At 37.9% G+C, this 21,056-nt stretch overlaps 1 long non-coding RNA gene across 1 annotated transcript; it reads left to right on the top strand.

Annotated features, from left to right (window-relative positions):
• Positions 1-3,040: 3,040 nt before the first annotated feature.
• LOC107033175 (uncharacterized) lies at positions 3,041-14,353 on the top strand. The gene is made up of 3 exons (XR_004190978.2): positions 3,041-3,124; positions 4,180-4,238; positions 13,997-14,353. It is a non-coding gene; the product is annotated as an uncharacterized lncRNA (long non-coding RNA).
• The last annotated feature ends 6,703 nt before the right edge of the window (positions 14,354-21,056 follow it).

The following is a 21,056-nucleotide window of genomic DNA, read 5'->3' as shown; positions in this document are numbered from 1 at the left end:
CTGTTTTTAGAGAAAACTTTACATACAGCAGAGTACTTGTCAATATTTAGTTTGCCCCCTTCTCTCCAGGATCTTGCTTCAAAAAAAATTCATGAGTCAGAAATGGCTTTTGCTTTAAAGTTGCTGGATTAGTCTCCACACAATCTACATGACAGTGAAAGGTTTGTTCCTTCCATCCCTTTCAAAGTTTAAAATGTTACAATACATACAGAGATATCTTTGGGTATTTTTATTGGGCTTAAAATCTTTTAATACCTCATTTCATCATCTAGGTGTAATTCGTTTATTTTTACTTTGCACAGAGAGACTCCAAGCGTGAAAATGGACAACACTACTGGTACTTTGTGAAGATTATAGATTCTTCACAGCTACTCTTTTCTTCCTTGTGCTCCTCTTATTTTATTCCAAAAAGGATTTAGGTACCCGTATTCTTGGGTGAGGTTAGTCCTGTTCTGGCTTCACTGACCCAGAATGGCATTCTTATGTCTTCTGAGTCATGGTGAATAATGTGATAATCACAAAAACTAACATCTATTTGAGGCTTTAGCATTCCCATGTAATGTAGTGCTAATATAAGAGATGCAAACGCCATAGGATTAAGAACCACAGAATTTTACATTTAACTAAGACTTCTGGCCTCCTTGGTATCCCACATACCACAGATACCCCAAAGCAATTATTGTTTGAATGACTTGTTTAAAAATTCCTAAAGTAGTGATATCAATGAGAATGGTAGTATCTTTCCCTGTGACAGGACTTTACTAGATTTGATTTAAATAAATACCCTCTTCAAACTATGTCACGGAAGTAACTACTTATTCTGCCTAATTCTAAAGTCAGGTCTAATGTGTTTTGTAATTTCTTTAACAATAATGCCTTTTACAACACAATCCTATTGTAATTATCCATTGATGCATAAACATAATGGTAAAAGAACAGATATATTGTTTGATGAGATCCATTCATGGTGAACCTCTTTTGGATCCACAATATTTTCACTTTTAGTGTTTCTAATTTATGGCTTTTATATGCAACTTCCTTTTCCTTTTGGTAAATTGTTATAATACCTTTCCATTCTTTATACTTACTTCTCTGAATTTTCGCATTTTGAATAATTACCAAGAATGTTAATAGAACTCAATCTGTGATTTATTTCATTATTTTGGAATGAAATTTAGCTGGACCTGGAGACCCAGTTCACATAAGGCAATTACAAGTTTTCTTTCTCTGAAGCACAGAAACATAGTGATTAATTAATTAGACGCTAGAGCCAAATAGTCTGGGATTAAATCCACTAACTGTGATCTTGAGAAAGAGATTTAACTTCTCTCTGCTTCAGATTTTATCTGGAAAAATTTAAGGATAAAATAATTATAAAACAAAAACGTATACCTTGTAAAATGTGACAATTATGTAAAATCCTTACAGCAGCCCACATTTGGTGGTTAAACAAATCAGGGACTGACCTAGGACTCTCAGGCTAACAACACCCATTCCAGAGAGTCCACAGTGTGGCAGAGCTCTTGGTGAGCCCTCATCACAGTTCAGCTTCTTCCTCTGTCCAGTTCTCTTCCTCTTCTTTCCTTTTACTAATGTTGATCTCTAATAAACAGTTTGAAACCCAAACTCCCAAACTCTATCTTAGCATTGGAATACAATCAGATGTTTCCAGAGAACCTAGCTTGCAACATCAACTCATCAGAAAACTCCCAGAAGTTTCCAATAGACGTTTCCCTTCATATTTGTCATTGAATGTTCATGATTGAAGTGAGAGTTTGATTTTCATAGTCTCCCAACATAATTTTGTTAAGCAGTTGGATAAATGGGGGCACTGAGTAGACAAAGTAGAAGAGAGGGAAGATGGTCCAGAAGATGGTGATATGCCTGCCTGTAGCATAAAGGGCTTTACTTCCTCTAAATGGGTGCCAGCAAGAAACTGGTTGGGACTAGATGGCCACCACTGCACAGTAGTGACAAAGACCTAACTGGGCATGACCCAGTGCTCATTGTAATTTAATTAGCATTGCTGTTTAAGACCCCCGTGGGCTTTTCCGTGTGCATCATGGGCAAGGACATGCAAAGAGACAGGCATGGCTAAGCACTCCAGGGGCAAAAGCCGTCACTCAATCAAGAGACTGCCTCTAAGCGAGGATACAAGGGAAGGGGGCCAACAAAGACTAGGGCTGCCATCCTCCTTTGGATCAGAGCGCCATCCACTCCTGGAGGTGTACTTTCCTTTGCTAATAAAATCTTTAAAATCTTAACTACAAAATGCTTTTGTCTCCAGTCTGAATTCTTCTCTTTCAGTTAAGACAAGAGCTGAGGACTTCCCCTTTTGGGGTAGCATCTTTAAATCAAATTCATACTTTTAGTCTAAACTCATGGAATTATTCCATGTCCTATTTCAAATGTTTACTTATATGCATCCTTAATTTTTCAAGAAAAAAAATCTAATTTCCCGTTATAAACTAATATATGTAGAATACTTAGAAAAAAAAATTTTTTAAGAGTATAAGAAAAATTAAAATAACCAGTAATCTATGTTTCAATATTAGAATTAGGCTATAGGTCTTATTTGTAAGACATTGTTCTTCTGTTTTACTTAAAGTGAGCAGAGTCCTGTGCTATGCATTCATGTAGGGAGTATATCATTATGTTTTATGACTAATGATAATTGCTAACATATATCAAAAGCTTAAGTGACAGTGCTATTCTAAGCTCTTTTTGTGTATGTCTCATTTTGCATATCCAGTAAGTCTATGAGGTAATAACTATTATTTCTCCATTTTAGGGATGAGGAAAGTGATGCCCTGAGAACTTAAACCATTTGCCAAAAGTCACACAATGTATGCGTGGCAAACCTAGCTACATGACTCAGTCCATGTTCTTTCAAGTCTAAAAACTATAACCTTTTTTCTGCTTAAAGCACTTGATATTTGACATTGTCAGATGAGAGAACAGTATAAAATCTTAGGCTCTTTAAACATCTCTAATTTCATATTTTCTGTTATACTTAAAGTTCTGCTTTTCTGCACCATAGGTTACAGTGAGGCATGAGACATCTTACAAGTCATCTAGCAAGAAAGGAAGATGAGAAAAATTGACCTGAATATACGAGAGTAAAGTAAGTGCTCTCATAGGGGGAGCAAATTGCAGTTTGAGAAAAAGGGGGGAAAAATACAAATGGAGCTTCAGGGAGAAGGAAACCTCAGGAATTGCTAAGCTATGAAGGAAGAACTTTCCAGAATGAGGTATGTATGACAAAGCTATGTGAACATACAGGGTGAAGGCTAAGAATGGTGGAGAAACCTACTCAAATACTATAGATTTATTTTACTTTACTGAACTGATTACCTCCTGAACTATGAAATTTGAATTTTTATAAGCTAAATCACATTTAAAAGTACTGGGCCAGTATCTAAATGGAATCATTTAACCTTAAGTAAAGCTGAGGAATCCTTATTAGAGTATAAAAAATCATGCTTTTTCTTTTTAGAAAAGATGCTTAGTATTCCCATCCTTTCTTATGTCTGGATTTTAAGTCAATGGAATTTGTACTTTATTATTTTATGTAATTTTCTTTGTAATTCATGATTCTGCCTTTCTTTCCTTTTTGCAATGTTTTCTTGTTTTTTTTTTTTTTGTCACTGTTGGTTGTATTTCTCATGTTTCCTTTTATAAGTCTGTAAATACTGCATACCAAGCAATAACACCAAAAAGGAAACAACCCCAAAATGATTTCAAAATCAAATTTAATTTTCTGTAATTTGATTTATAGGTAATGCTGAAGAAAGAATCATGGAATATTTTTAAATAACTCCTAATTACTAACAGATGAAAATGTATTGGCTAAGTTAGGCATGGAATTCAGGCAACTGATTATGTTGGAAGCGCAACTGTGTGCTTACATAGGTGGATACACCCCTCCCCCTTTCTAAACTGGCCCACCCAGTGCTTCGGTGTTCACATTTGTCAGTATTCATATTTCCATGTACTTACATAGTATTGGCCGAAAGTATTACAGAAAATAAAATTATCTAGCTAAAAATACCTAAGAGTTTTCAACCTTTAAAACCTGATTATTTTAAAAGACATTATTGACATAGTAGCTTTGAAAGACATTGTTCTACTTTGTAAAAGCCTTGTCTTTGCTTTTTTCATCAATTTCACGGATAAAAGGTGATTCTGGTCCTGAAGAATACTGTCTGAAGAAGATGGCCCTTTGCACTCCCTAGAAGGTACTGATCTTTAACTTTGACCTTGCTTCACCCTTGCTTTCCTGTGAATAGGCCTAAGACTATCAGTGGTAGAAAACTCTAGAGATAATTTGATACCACAAAACTGTGCAAAATATTTTGGCATATTGGTACTAAGGGTATACCTTCGTGAGATCTGGATTGGCTGAAAAAGGCTGTGTTTGATACTGGCTGATGCTAAGTAGTATGGATGTTTAATACAGATTAGCCAAGGTTATAAGGAGAGAGAAAAAAATCCTTATAGGAATCTCATTCCAGGGAATATTTTCCAGAAACATGAAGAAAGATGGGAAGAATAGAAGCAACGAATCGGACATTTTCCTCCCACCCACAAAACAGCATCAATCTGGGTGATTGTCTGTATGGGCGACCATTCAGCTTCTTAGTTCCTATATACCCTAACCGCATCTCACCAGTAACCTTCAGGAGCATTTTCAGTAATCAGGAGAGGATCAAGCATGTTCAGTATATTCAGAGACTCAAGAAGCATAAAAACCAAGATAACTGTGGTAGCCACCTGCAGAACATGTATGTTCATTTTTCCACTTGACGTGGTAACCAATTTACTGTGCTACAGAGGGGGCAGAGTCAGGTTTTGTGGGGTCTTAAAGTTTATAATATTTGGGGTACCCCTATCTTACTTAAGAAAAATCATTTTAAAAAGTATTAATAAGAAATTGCTAGGGGTCTTCTGGGGTGTTAGAAAGGACTCAAGCAAGTGAGGGGTCTTAACACTAAAGTCTTAAGAGCCTCATGAAGACTCCACTTTATGCCAAAGAGCATGGAAATGCTTGATAAAACTACTGTTGTCTTCAGCTTATTGGATAGGATAAATAGCTACCAGGCAATGTGGCAATATTTTTAAAAGGAAGCTGTTGGAAAAAAGGGAGGTCTTATGGGAGTGAGAGGGAGTGTCTTATGGGGTTTATTCACAGTGGTATGCTGGAATCAGCTCATACAGGCTCATAGGAGCCAGTTGTTAAATTTTCAGGAATTTTTGTGACTGAGTGATGTCACATTGGTAGCTTGAAATCTGTCATAATGGGAATATTTATAACATGAAAATTGGCAAGTGCTATGATTTAGGACTTCTTCCTCCCAAGGATGAAGTTGTCAGTATCAGTACATAACTGAGTTTATGGTAACTCAAAACCCATAAAGTTAGTAAGTGGAAAATATGATAGTATTTTGGGAAATAAAGCTGTGCCATTAGTTAGTTATACCAACAGAAATCTCATTCCAGGGAAGGCTTTTCCAGAAATGTGAAGAAAGAAAGGCAAAAATTAAAACACATAAATCGGACACTTTCTTCCCACCTACAATCCATTACAAATCTGGGTGATTGTCCATATGAATGACCATCCAGACTCTTAGTTCCTATATATCTTAACTTCCTCACACCTCCTGAAGTAACCTTCAATTCTCCCCCACATTTATGACCACATTTTGGACCTTCTTATCACCTACAGATTTTCTATCATTAAAATTCATATTTCAAACATCCAACACTCTAAATGCAAACTTTATTCACTATGTCAGCAAATATTGATTTCACATTTAATATATGCTAGGCAGTGTTATATATATTATGTATAATATATATATATATATTAAGGATAATGTGATGAACAAGAAACATACTATATGGGAAAACAGATAATAAGAAAGTAAACTGATAGTTAAGAAGATAATTTCTGATATTTATAAGTGCTAGAAAGGAAATGTAGAAGGGTGGTAAAACAGACAATAATGACACTGAGGGAGAGAGGCAACTCTATCTGGGTTGGATTGGGCACAGCCCTCTGAGGGTTCACATCGACCAGGATATAAGGAGTAGAAAGAATCACACAAACAGAAAAGGAAGCTATACAAAGAGCAGGGTGAACAGCATGTGCAGAGGCCCTGAAAGGAAGAAATCTTGACTGTTTTCAAGAACAAAAATAGATAAAAGGTTAGAGAGAAGTAGAATAGAGAAAGAAAGTGAGATCATTGTACAAGAGGGGAGCAGAGAATTAAGGAGAGACTTGTAAGGAACGGTAATTTTAAGAATTTTATTCTAAATACAATGAAAAGCTTTTGTAGGACATTAAGCTGGAGAACAACGTGATCTGCTTTTTATTTTCAAAGGATTACTCAGCCTGCTGTGTGAAAGTTGCTTTACAGAGGAATAAGAGTACAATCAGTGAGAAGGTCTTCGTAAGTGTCCAGGCAGATATGAAGGTGTCTGGAACTGGGTACAGGTGGTAAAGACGGAGGGAGATAAGTGGATGGATTTGGGAAATATTTTAAAATGTAACTAAAGATATGCCAAGATTTGCTGTTGGACTGTGTTTTGGATATAAAAGAGAGGATACGAAAATAAATAGCTCTTAAATTTTTCCTGAATAGCTGGATCAGTAGAGGCTTCTTTCTTTCTTTTCCTTTCTAATTTTGAGATAGAAAAGACTAGAAGTTAGGGTGGAAGATTGGGGTAATCAAGGGTACCAGCTTTGGGTATGCTAAATTTGAGCTGCTCCTTAAAAATGAAGAGAAATGTCAAGTAGCCAGTTGGCTATATAAGACTGGAGCTCAATTAATCAACACTGAGCAATTCCTATGTGTTCAATTCTGAGCAAAAAGTGGTTGAATAAATAAGAATTTTTAACATGGGGGAAGGTGTGATATTTGAATGATTACCAAGTAGTAGAAATAGCAGACTTATGATGCCTGTCCAGAAGACAGATTCCAGTTTCAGTGATGGAACTTTATAGATAGGCAAATTATGGTTTTATACAGAACTTTCTAATAATTAAAATTTTTCACCCATGGAAAGAATGTTTGTTGGTTGAAATTTAGAGTTAATCACAGAGTAGTACATTTTCTTTCACTAGACTTTTCCAAACCCAGAACTCTGGGGCAGGATCACTGCATTAATTGAGAGGCTGGAGGAGACTGATACCCTTTTGGAAATCTCTGCCTTTAAAATTCTGAGTGCTTTTTAGAGCAGGAACATGAAAGAGACAGGAACTAACTTCAACTCTTCACCAAATATGAGCCAAGCATATGAAAGCAGCATTCATGCTTAATGCCAAGTAATTCTTCCATCAACTCTGAGGTTAGATGGTTCCTATCTTATACATAGTGAATGTACATGATGCAATTGACTAATAAATACAGAAAGCAGGTAGAATTCAAAATGTCTAAAAGCTTTTATGCTGCTAGCTCTGGATTGTAGAATGTGAATTGGTCCTAGGACCAGATGCATTTCTCATCAGGGTCTCACCTCAGCATAACCCCACCCAAAGGAGACACTAATTCTGCAAGCTTGACTCCTACCCAGATATCCACAAGGGGACGGTTTATTCTTTGTGTCCGCCGGGCTCCAGCACTGGGGACAAGAGTGATGAACTCCCCAGATTGCCTCTAGCACTTCTGCTTGCTACGTAGAAGCCGGAACAGAGCTGAACACATCCTGCCCAGCAATGTAAACTCTACCAAATGCTCTGTCTGCCCATGACCAGATAAAACAATTCTCATCTTACAGGAAAGAGTGAACAAGAAGTGAGAGAGGCCACAGGTTTTATTTTTGTGGCAAGCCCCTAACGAAAACAAAGGAGTGATTGTCTCTGAATTGGAGAGATTTTAGATTTCTTTACTTTCTTATTTATGTATTGTTTGACTATATTATAATGAACGTGTATTTTTAATAAAACTGTGATGTGCATATGTTCTCCTATTTTGCCTTTCAAAACTTCTCATGTGTTCTTCCAACAGAATGTCTGTTCTGTGCTTACCCTGCCTAGCTGCTACAAAGCACCAGTATTATCATTCAAAGCCTAATCGAACTATCACCCACTCTTAAATTATCTCCTGCCTCCAGCAGACTGTAATAACTATACCTACCATACACTGTAACTACCCTGTATACTTGTCTTTCTACCAATCAAAGAGACGTAGCTTCCTGGGGACTTGGTCTCCATCTTGCATGCCTGGGACCACAATTAGTGCAAGTACATAGTAGCTCCTCAGTATATTTTTATTGAACTGAATTGACTGTTATTCCTCAGCTGGATGCCAATGGGCTGATAGGCAAGAAAACTAGCCATACCAAGGTCTCAGGTCTCTCATCTACTCCGCCAGGGTTTTGGCCCCACTGGCATATCAATACCACCTATTCAGATGCTACTCTTTAACTTGAATTTGGAGAAAGGCAGCATTCTAAACATTTCTGAGAACTAGTGTATGGCCACTGGCCCAGAGAACAGGGCTTGCCTCCTGATGAAACTTTACCAATACTTTTCCTTCCCAGTATTTGTCTCTCAGACTAAGCTGCTTTTAAGACGGAACTCTGCTCGCTGAAAGTGCAGAGGCAATTGGCATTCACCTCTCTGTTGGTGTATTTTTAATTAGAGCAGTGCACTATGCTTTTTTTCCTACACTGAAAAAAAAATCACCCATAGGGCTGAGAGTTTCACATTCTCTCCTTAGCTGAGCCATGCACTTTTTTAAATACGTCAATAAAATTTTATTTGGCCACTTAAAAAAAAAGAAGCAACTTGTTGAAAAGCAGTTGCAGTTTGCTTGCCTTTCCTGGTAAGAGCATGCTTTTGAGGGGGCAGTACGCTTAGTAATTAGGAGCCCAGACTCAGAGCCAGATTGCGCAACAGCCTGGCTCCACCATCTCCTTGTCAGACTAAGCAAGTCCTTTGATCCCTCTGAGCCTCAGTTTCCTCCTTCCTGGGATAAACCCACCTCACAGCATTATGATGGGATTAAATATTGAGTATGTTTAAAAGTGATTGGAAATAGAGCAATGATCGCTAGATGGTGGGCACTGAGGGTTAGCTATTATTAAGATTCTTACCTAGAAAATGCGATTGACCTAATTTAGCAGAGTTTCAAAGAATAGGTTTACAACTTAAGAGTTAAATATGTCCATAAGACCCATTTTGAACAGCCTATTTCTTCTCTGGTTAAAATGGAAGAGAAATTTAACAGAAATCGTTACTGAAGTGTGCTTCCATGCCGTCGGCTCTTGTCTCTGTTCCTCATTGGGAATGTGCCCCATGGTTAATGATACCCCACCTGGTGTCCAGTCTGTTTACTGAATGATTCCTGCTGTCAATGTCATGGCATAAGAAGTGTCTCTTGCTATCAGTGTCGGGACATAAGAGCTACTTTACAAGTCAACCTTAAGAGTCAATATGCAGTTACACCTTGGTATTAAAACTGGAGAGAGTTCAGCCATTAAAAACTCAGTGACATTTACCAGGGGGTAAAGGGGATGGGAAGGGATAAATTCGGAGTTCCAGATTTGCAGATCCTAGCTACTATACATAAAATAGATAAACCAAGGTCCTACTGTACAGCACTGGGAACTATATTCAACACCTTGTAATAGCTCATAATGAAAAAGAATATGAAAAGGAATATATATATCTATAACTGAATCACTATGCTGTACCCCAGAAGTTGATACAACATTGTAAACCAACCACACTTCAATTGAAAAAAAAATTCAGTGATGAGAAAAATCACAACAAATATGCCCTGAGGATTATTTTCAACCACAGCCAAAAGTAAACACTCCACCTGAATGACTTCCCATGTACTCTTCCATGCACCCCCCTGTCCCCCATTATCTTCTGTATCCTGACCCCATGGGGCCTTGTACAGTGGAGAATATGTAAAAGAAGAGAGAAAAATAGTCTTTGCTCTATCACCTCCCAATCTCCCTTTAAATCACTCTGGGTTTGTGTTGTTACCATGCAACTGAAACTGCTCTTGTCAAAGTCCTCAGCAATCTCCCTCAGTTTCCTGTCCTCATCTTACTCCACCCGTCTGAGCCATCAGCAGTACTGGCACAGTTTTCTCACTTTTGTGAAACACTTTTCACCTCTTGGATCACTGTCATTTTGGGACACAGGGTTCTCCTGGTTTTTCCCTGACCTCCAAGGCTTTACCTGCTCAGTCTCCTTTTCAGACTCCTCTTCCTCAGACAGACTCTACATGTTGTGTCCTCCAGGGCTTCATCTTTGGCCTTCTTTCTCTCCTAACTTTAATCTCTCCCTAAGCTATTTCACTCCTTCTAATGGTTATAAATGTCACCAATATGTTAATGACTCACAAAATTATTTCTTTAGCTGTGATGGTTTTAAAACACATCCACAAATAGTTTGCTGCACCTCTGACCAAAGATGGAATATAATTCCCCTCCCTTTGAACATAAGCCAACCTTAGTGACTCATGTCTAATGAACAGAGGCTAATGTGAAGCTGTGAGATTTCTGAGACTAGGTTAGGAAAAGTGATTAGCTTTACCCAGGTTCTGCCTCTCTCTTGAGATGTGCACCCTTGGAACCCAGCCCCCAGGTTGTGAGACAGTCAAGCCACCACGTGGATGGGCCATGTGTAGGAGTTCTGGCCCAACCCGAGCAGATGGCTGATGGCCATTATCATCAACCGCCAGACATGAGTTAAGTGAATGTTTAGGTGATTCCAGACTGCAGCCTCCCAGTGGCCCCAACTAAGGCCAAATGAAGCAGAAACAAGTCCCCATCAAGCCCTACTCAAGTTGCAGGTTTGAAACAAAATGCATGTTGCTGTTGTTTTAAGCCACTGAGCTTTGAGGATGTTGTTACTCAGCAATGGATAACCAGAGAGCAGCATTGAGACCCTTCCTCTGTACTCCAGAACCTGCCCACTCAACATCCTCACTTCAGTGCATTACAGAAAATTCAACTTCTGATGGCAAAAAAGAACTCGATTTCCTCCACAAAACTGACTTCTCCCCTAGTTCTTCCCTGTCTTAGTCTAAGGCACCACCTCCGAGTCTGCTGCTCAGGCAGAAACCTGGGAATCATCCTTGAATGAGGCCTCCTCCTCATACTACACACCCACTCTATTAGCAAATCTTGCAATAACTACCTTCAAAATACACCACTAAGATGGCCATTTCTAACTGCCTATCCCAGCACCTCTTGTAATCAACGCCACCGTCTTCTTATGAAGTTGGGAGCAGGGTCATAAACTTCTAAAGTTCTTCCCAAGTTTGCCCTGATACAGTCTACTCACTGGACAAGCACCTTCTGTCAGTATGCTTGAATGGCTTCCCATCACACTTACCATATTGTCCAGGTCCTTACTGGCCTGCACTGCCTTCAGCTCCACTCAGTCTCCTACCACTTGGCCGCTTGGTTCACTTGCTTTTGTCACACTGCCTTTTTGCTTCTCCTGGAGCAGGCTACACTCATTTCTGTTTTGGACTGGCTGGTCTTTGTCTGTCTGCAAGGCTCTTCTCCCCACATCACATGATGCCAGTTGATCTTTGAACAGCATGTGTTTGAACTGTGATGGGTCCACTTATATGTGGATTTTTTTTTTAATAGTAAATACTATAGCCCTACATCCTTGGCTGGCTGAATCCCAGGATATGGAATTGCAAATACAAAGGAACTGCATACACTGAGGGCCAACTCTAAGTTATATGTGGATTTTTGAGTGAGCTGAGGGTTAGCTCTGTTAATTCTGTCCCCCTCCCCCATTATTCAAGTGTCAACTGTATATATTTTGGGAACACTATCCTTTGTTTGTAATGTTAATTGTGCCCATTCTTACATAAGACCCTACAAATTTGTTTTTATATTTGCTCTGTGTTATAACACTCTTCTGGAAAATATACCCTTCTGGGTTTAATAGGAAAACTAAAACTCCCCATCTTTTACTGAGCTTTCCTGGAGATCCCTGTAATTTAAAAGTTAATGCAAAACTCTTAGTCAAATATTTAGTTTGACCCAATTCTTCTCATAGGCAACAGATAAGATTTAATGAAATTTCCAGGGCTTTACCAAATCCACAAAATAGATTTTAGTGTTATCTAGTATATCCTCTCCAGATGCAGAAGCCCTAGGTAGAGACGCAGAGTCGAGGACCACTCAGCTACTCAGCAATGCCAGTTCGGGGACACAGGTCCCCAGATTCTCAGGTGCTCTCAGGATTATAGAACCAAACAACAATGTTCCATTGCTGATGCTACATTTTCCTTCCTAACATCAAACTGGTATCACTTTATTATTAAACATTTTTCTCTTTCTGCTTCAGGAAAAAAAAGCATAATTTAGACAATAATGTAGAAAAAATCCCAGTATTATAAGAAATATAAGCATAGTGAGAAATTTTAAAATTAGACATTACAACAGATAATGGATATCATTATTTTGATTTCTGTCTTATTTTTTTTCTAGGCATAGACAATTGAAAAATACATATATGTTTTGAGCTGGATTTTTTATTTTAGAGCATAGACTAGAGCTTGAGAATATGTGAGTTTTAAGCAATAATGCTACTCAGTACTGCAGCCTGGATTTCATGCTGGGAACCTGTATCATTTTATTTTAAACAGATACCAATGTCCCTCTTCCAATTGGTCTGGCGTCGATCCCGATGTTGCCATAAGTCTGTCATCCCCTAATGAATATCCCAGGCTGTGCACGTTCCACACAGGGACCCTATGTGGAAGGTAAAACGTGATCCATGACACTGTGACATTGTCTGGAGAAGGATGTCAATTCTTTACAAATATTCCCACGGAGAAACCTGACCTCTGTTCATCACAAACAGGAACTTTTTTTTTAACCGGAAGGTAGAGTGAGAGAGGAAACAATGTTGATTTCTGGGAGAAGTGGTTTTCGAAGTCCAGTTTGCTGGCTCTCGGAACAATTATGGGAAGCCCCACAGAGCGTGTCCTTTTTACTCAAAATAATGGAAAGCACTTCCACTCCTCGGCGGAAATAGCAGTTCAAAGACAGGACACGGAGTCCCTAAGTTCTGGCAGCCTCTAAATAGTGGGTTTTTTTCACTCTTGCTGGTAAACCAAAAGAAGACTCTCCCTGTAGGTAAATGCATAGGTGTGGGTCTCATTTATATCCCACCATGCTACTTGCCTTTAGAAATGAAACAGACTGGCCTATAGAGTCCCATTCATTTATTCATTAGGCAGGCACCAATCCCTTCCTCTACACTGAGCTAAGCAATGTGGAAACAAAAATGGGTGAGACCCTCTTCCTGCCCTCAAGAAGTGCATAGTGGAGACAGACATATGAATTGAAAAACATACCATTCTGGAGAGCACTTAGGCAATCTGTAATCAAACTGCCATGAGTGAGCAATCTTTCTCCCGTTAGCTATGCCAGAGAAAGGCTCATCAGATCTCTTGAAAGTTTAGCAGTGAGTTGGAGGCAACATAGGTTCCACTGCGGTGGAAGCACACTATGAGAAGCTTTGCCACAGTCAGAAGAAAAGAATTAGATTTAACAAGATAACATGAATGCACCTTAAAAACACACAATGCTGGGTAAACTAAAATGGAAAAAACAAACAAACAAAAATCTCTAACAATGCCATACGTGTAAATGAAGATGCAAACACACAAAGCCAAGATGCCCACTTACCATACAAATAAATGGACATATGGAAACACATTGAAATATTTGCCTTTGGTGTGGAGGGGCATGGCTCGATTACAAGGGATTATGTAAATACATAAATAAGACAAGAGAGGTCTTTGTAGATTACTGATGATTATGTGACACAAACTGAGGCGTGTGAACAAGTCAATCCTCAACCACTGAGGAGAAGAGAAAAGCTGACCATTTATCATAGAGAACTCCATCTATTCTTCCTCACTAGACCTCCCCTCTGGACTTCCAGCATTGTGCCCTCTTGTTTTCCAACACTGATCGTGTATATCTTCTTTTACTTTAGTCTCCTCGCAACTGCTCCATCTGCCAGTTGGGCCTCTCCCCCATACTGTGATGCTGGGGCTGCCCCTGAGTGAACCTGACACGGGCTGGTCGGAGAGAAGAGATGTAAACGTTATGCAATGGGAACCCGAAGTCAGGCTTCCAAGGTGCAAATTTCAGATGTTCAACTAATTCACTGTACAAACATAAGCAGGTTATTTAACCTCGTGTGTGTGTGGATGGGGAGAGGAATGTTGTATCTCAGGGTTTGGGTTTATATAACCATTGAAAGAACTCATGTGTGCAAAGTCCTGATAGCAATATCTGGGGTGAAGCAAGTACTCTGGAAGTGTTACCCGCCCTGTTCTTATCTCCAGGTTTTGTCCTCGTTGGGATCTTGTCTCTCTCCTAACAGCTTCAGTTCTGGCTCTGGGAACCATTAGGGAAAAAAAAAAAAAAAGTTAAATGAAGCCCTTTTTTTTAAAAAAATACTAACAAGAATTGTTTTTTGGGGAATGAAGTACAGTATGGTGGGAACAGACCAGAATCTGATTTCAGATGACCTGGGTCAAAGTAACAGCTGTGTCTTCCTCACTGTGTGGTGCTGGGGAAGTTTATCTCTTTTGGCCCATTTCCCTGTTTATGGAATGGAAATAATAATGACCTCTACCTCCCAGGACAGTTGTGAGGATTCAGCAAGGTAAAGCTTGTGAAAGCTCTTCTGTAAGTGGTGCTGTGTTAATATTTGTTACTTTAGTCACTGTTATTTATCACTTGTTTCATGCCACCAGATACTATGTCATACTACTTCCTTTAGAGTCAATGAGTGATAATCCAAGTTCAAAATTCCAGGAACAAAGCTGGTCTTTTAATTCTCATATTTTGAATTAGCTCACCCAATTCACTGTGACCCTAAAGGAAAAAAAAGATCAGTGTGTGAAGCTTTTGAAATGTGAAAAACAAGCACCACATTTGTACACACACACACACAAATTTAATTTTCCCTTTTGTTTCTCACTTACATCATATTCTTTATCAGTTAGTAGAATCAAGAGAACAAAGCAACCCAGAAAGAAACAAGGCTTTCCTAGAATGTCCATTGGCCATGTCGTTTAATGATTACAGCAATCCTAGGAAGAAGACATAGGTCTCTAACTGTGCAGACGAGACTCAGGGGAGGTGGGAATTTTCATCAATACTGTCTAGCTATTTAGTGTTGAATTGAAGGCTAGAAGCCGGGTGGCTGGACTTTTTCACCCTACACTGAGAAGAAACTCTAGAGTTATTTTTCCATATAAATCAAGAGGAATTGATAGCTATTAGCCTCAGCTCTTTGCAAAGCAATAAGCAGAACATAGTAAGGGGATGTGTGTTTATTATTTGCAGGCAGATATGGATATAGAGAGGTAGAATTTCATATAGATACCTGATCAGATATAGTCTTCCTCCCTGAAATACACTGCAACGCATTAAGCACTAGCCCAGCCTCACTAAAATATATTCCCCACAAGACCTATGCCTGGAATCAGTCTTTTTTGTCCTCCCATGCCCTGCACCATTTTTATCAGATGAATTTATGAAAACTAACCAACATGGGGTAATCCTGGCAGCTCCTTAACATGAGCCATTCAGGAGCGTGAGCCATGGGCACCAGGCCATTAATATGCTCAATGCTCTTTTAGTACAAGTTCCATGTATTTCCTTGGTTGGCTCAGTTGGGTCTAATAGAAGGAAGGCTTTCAATCAGGAAGACTGTTCAGGGCAGCCAAAGAAAGCAACCTGGATAAAATGAAACTGAGTAGGAATTCTAAAATGATAAATAGTTAACTCAAAAGGTCATGATAGCAAAAGGGAAAGAGAATAGTGGTCATTTTTTAACACAATCCACTGTAGCTACAGCTTTCCTCCTCCTTAACTTCCCTCCGACTTTTAACTTCCCAAAGTCTCTGTGGATTATTTCCTGGAAAAAAAATTTTAATTGCAGAGTTATTTATAAATAGATTGATTATTTCTTAGAAACAAAGTGTTGTTAACTTGTCTTTATAACACTCAAGTGTGTTTATGCACAGGAAAAACTAATTTCCAACAGCTAAATAACATCTTTTGTGTTTTGTGTCTGCTCTACTTTTTCTTTTTACTAGAAATAAAAATGGTGCATGCAGATAGATATTTATTTGAATCAAAGACCCATAACTGCATAATAGTTTCAATGAATAAGCTGTATATATTTTACCAATTTATGGAATATTCACCCAACACACTTCTATTTAGAGTTTTGTCTAAACATTGTATTATTTTTCTTTTCATACACAGCATTTTTGAACAACTACAGTGTTAAAGGCTGATCTGTGCTTTACCTGAATATTAACATACAGAAACAATGGCAAATGATTACCTCTTATGTTCTTTAAAAAAATGTAACAGGGATTCTGGAGTCAGACCATTTGGATTTAAAGTCAGGCTCTGCCACTTACAAGCTTTGTGAACTTGGTTAAGCTTCTTAAATAATCTGGGCCTCAGGTTCTATCATTATAAACTGGGAATAATAATACTATCTACCTTGTAGGATTATTATGTAGAATGAATGAGTCAGTATTTATAAATCATTTAAAACAACTCTTAACATATAAGTCTAATAAGTCCCAAATAATGTTTGTTTGTATATATATATATATATATATATTTATATTTTTGTACATATATTGCACATATGTGAATAAAAAGACTATGACATCAAATTTCTCAGTATGTCTCATTGAAGTCCAAGCATTCATGAACCTACACATTTATTAATGCTTAGTCTTTGTTGAAATTTGCTCTTGGGCATATAAAAGTCCATTGACAGATGACTAGATAAATAAGTTGTGGTATATTTATATGATGGAATACTACTCAGCCATAAAAAGAATAAAATAACGCCATTTGCAGCAACACAGATGGACCTAGAGATCGTCATTCTAAGTGAAGTAAGCCAGAAAGAGAAAGAAAAATACTGTATAATATCACTTATATGCAGAATGTGAAAAAAGAAAAAAGAGGACACTAATGAACTCATCTACAAAACAGAAACAGACTTGCAGACATAGTAAACAATATTTTGGTTACCAGGGGAAAGGAGGTGGGAAGGGATAAACTTGGGAGTTTGAGATTTGCATATGTTAGCCACTAAATATATAAAATAGATTTAAAAAAAAACAAATTTCTTCTGTCTAGCACAGGGAACTGTATTCAATATCTTGTAATAACCTTTAATGAAGAAGAATATGAAAATGAATATATGTATATATACACATGACTGGGACATTGTGCTGTACACCAGAAATTGACACATTATAACTGACTGTACTTCAATTAAAAGAAAAAAAAACTAATGAAACAAACAGTGCATCTGAGAATTCCTGACTTTTGTCATGCTTATTGTCAAACACTGAAGTTTAAACTTAATTCTTTATTACTAAAACATAGAAAGGAGTATAGATATTACTTTAAGACAATTTGAATTGAACAAAGTCTATATCCAGAAATACAACCTTTAGCCAGTCTTAAAAAATGTAATGAGGTAACCATTGTTGGCATTGTTAAGCGTATAGAACATTGGAATGAGTTCCTATATATTTCATGTCGTGTCCACAGCACCCAGTAATCAGCTGTAAATACCAATAAGTCCTCCCTCACCTAAATCCGTTCAGTCACCCACGCTTGTTCCTTGCATCCAGAATCTTTTGAATCAATCTCTTTCCCTCCAGTTGTTCTGACACTGTCCTAGTTCAGCTCCTGATCATTTCTCACATGAAGTACTTCAACCTCTTCTCTCTGATCCGTGCTACCACATAGCCACAATTTATCTTGCTGACACACATGACTTTGTCGCTTGAAAAATTCCATATCTCCCTACTGTCTCTAAAGTGCAAAGTCTAAAACCTACAGCAGGGTACACCAGGTCTACCAAAACTTAGCTCTTGTTATCTTTGTCTCTTTGTCTTACGCCGCTCTCCTCCCCTTCTGGCCCCTCTCCAACCTGTCACCAGATGGAATCAGTCACCATTCTTTGAAAAAGTTACGCACATTTAATACCTCTTTTTTTTTTTTTAACTCCTATTGTTTGCTCTGTTTCCAACACATTCTTTCTTACACTCAATGTGTAAAAAGCTTAGCTGAATTTTAAAACACATTTTAAAATGACTGTTTCTCTAAAGACTATCCCTAAATTCCTTTTGAACTTCCATATCAATTTACTTATGTGTTTTTTATAACAATTCGTATTGTAGTTGATTGCTTTATCTCGTTATCTCTCCCACTGTGTGTAAATTCCAAGAACCAGGCATGTCATAAACATCATGTAACCCCCAAAGTCCATACTGACCTCGGTCATAGCACAAGTGGGATGTATGTGTGTATGCCTGTGTGTCTGGGTGTTTTAGCAAAGAAAGTTCCAGTTTCAGCTCTGATGCTAACTGGCTGCATCTCCTGAGATAAATCTCTACATTTTTCTTAGTTCTTTAAAACAAGATTACATAATGGGCCCTTTCTGACTCTAAAATTTTATGATTTATAAAAGCAAAATAAAAATAATTACAAACATGTTGGAAATAAAAACACTCTCTCACATGAATAAATATAAATGTTCTCATGTATAAATAAACCAGTATTAACAAGTTTCAAGGAATCACCTAATCAGGATAACACTGAATGGAGATTGCTTCTTTATTGTATTTTTAAAAATCGGAAACCTTTCCATAAACTTATTAATAAATGTGATGAAAAGAAAGAAGTGAGGATGGAAAAATGAATTTATATGAAATAGTGGAGAGACTAAGAACACAGAGATCAACTAGAGTGCTATTTTAAATATTGATTTGTAGGGTGATTGACATTTTATTAGGGTTACAACTGCATTTGGAAGGTGAGGTCTGGGGACAGCGGGTTTCTACATTGTACAGGTTGCTTTCCATAATTAAATGAGACATCAGGGAAAAATGATCCTTAAAACCTGTGATTGACAAATACCTTTTTTTCCAACAAGGCTACAAATATAAAAGAAAGAATGTATAAATTTTTGCTTGGCTTGAACTGGATGATAAAAATAAATTGCAAGGAGTTATAAATGTCTCCAGATAAGATTCAGTGGAGTTTCCATTAGCTCCTCCAATTAAGATAGGGTTCATAACAAGAAAAAGAAAAAAGAAAAAAAGATTTCGCCAAACCACAGTGAAATTTTAGATGTAGAAATTTTTTAAAATCTGATTTTGTCATCAGATCCAAAATATTGTAAATGACAATTCAATTTGATACACCATGGTTAATTATTATCGTGACCCTTAAACCAAAGATAACCACCTAGTCCAGAGAAATAAAGCTGAGTTCAAGGGCGTTTCTTGGTATTCTTCTCCTGTTTTCAAAGCAGTATGCTAATAGCGTTGAAGAATACTTAAAAAATTGGAAACAAGGTCACTGACCCGAGACAAAGGTAACACACAGACAACAAATAGACAACATAAGCAAAGCCAAAATAACATACCTATAAATACTCCAGTGCCAAGGAATACAAAGCCGGGAGCTGATCTCCTAGGAAGGAAGTTAGTCTGTTAGTTCTAAGAGAACATGAGCCTCTAGCAAGGTCTTGAAGGAAGCAAAATGCAGGTCATGCAGCTGAGGAATGAGGGCCTTCCAGGCAGAGCAGCAACCTTTTGCAAAACACACCCAGAGGTAGTGCTGGACCAGATGTGTGCATAAGTTGCGGGTAGCTTGATTAAAGTGAAGAGACTCTGAGATGTGACTTGGAAAAAGATAGGAATGGCAGGGATTCATTTCGAATACCCTGGGATAACATTAGTATTTGTTCCAAGCAGCAAAAAAAAAAAAGCCAGAGTTTACACAATAAATTTTTCATCTCCGTACTCCCATAATCAAGAATGTATCCCAAGTTCCTTGATGAATATTATTGCAGATTTCAACTCCTTGGCTTAGCCTTCCAAAAGTTCTTCTGAAAAGCCTGAACTCCTATCCTAGTATTCAAGGCTTTGCACGACATGGTCCCAACTTCCTATTCCAGTCTAACATCCTGTTTCTCTTCCATGTAAACCTCCCACAAGGCCGTGATGAAACTGAGTGTAGCTGAGGACATTGCTTTGGGTTCTTTCGCACGAGAGTAAGGGTTTTAGTGTCTCTGCTGTTGTCCCTGTTTTCGCTTCTGCCTGAGACCTTCCTCACTGCCGTCATTCTGGGTCCTCCGCATCCTTCTCAGTCTGGCAGAGTTCTGCGTCTGCTGCAAAGCCTTCTCTACCTCTCCAGCCCACGATGATTTCTACCCTAAACACTTTTGTTCTCTGCTGATTGTTTATAACACCTTTTTAGCGCTGAAAAATTGACTTATTATATAGTCATCTTTATATATACAATTTATGGGCATAGATGTATGTATACACATAATATAATAGGGATATACGTGGTAAAAAGGCTAACAAACAGCTGGAAGGCAGAGATTTCTCAAATTTTTTGTTTCCCATAATGCTTTGTACATTTTAAGTGTCCAGTGCAGATTAATATATTGACTTTTTAGAACGTATGAAAAGAGGACTATTCCTATCTTTTAGTGTTTTAGCTCACCACCTGTAGCTCCTAACATATCATGTACTATCTACTTCTTCTGCATAAACAGATTGAACAAATGATTATACAGTGAAGTGTAAGAAGCACAGGCTCTGAAATCAGACAGACCTATGTTCAAATTCAGCCCTTCCTACTGCAAGCCTTCTGCCAGCCTTGGGCATATTGTCAACCTCCCTAAGCTGTCTTTTCCTCCTTTACCAATGAGAGTACTAAATAACTAACTTGTGATGTCTTTCTAAGATAACACGTATAATTCTAGCCATTAATAAATGTAATCTATTATTAAAGTTTTCCACCTGAAATTTCCCCATTAATCATTGAATGTTTATCCTTCAGCAGAGAAATCTTTCCTTGCTCATTTCACCATTGTTAAGTTTTCCCACATTTTTTAGAGATACATATCTTATCCTTTCTCTAATGGACCATGTCTCCTCCTTCTTCTTTCAAAAATACCCCTATTGTCATAAGGTTCC

This window comes from Vicugna pacos, chromosome 8, assembly GCF_048564905.1.
Source record: "Vicugna pacos chromosome 8, VicPac4, whole genome shotgun sequence".
In the NCBI taxonomy this organism is placed as follows: domain Eukaryota; kingdom Metazoa; phylum Chordata; class Mammalia; order Artiodactyla; family Camelidae; genus Vicugna; species Vicugna pacos.
The sequence above is the reverse complement of the archived record's forward strand: the minus strand, read 5'-3'. Positions and strand labels throughout refer to the sequence as shown.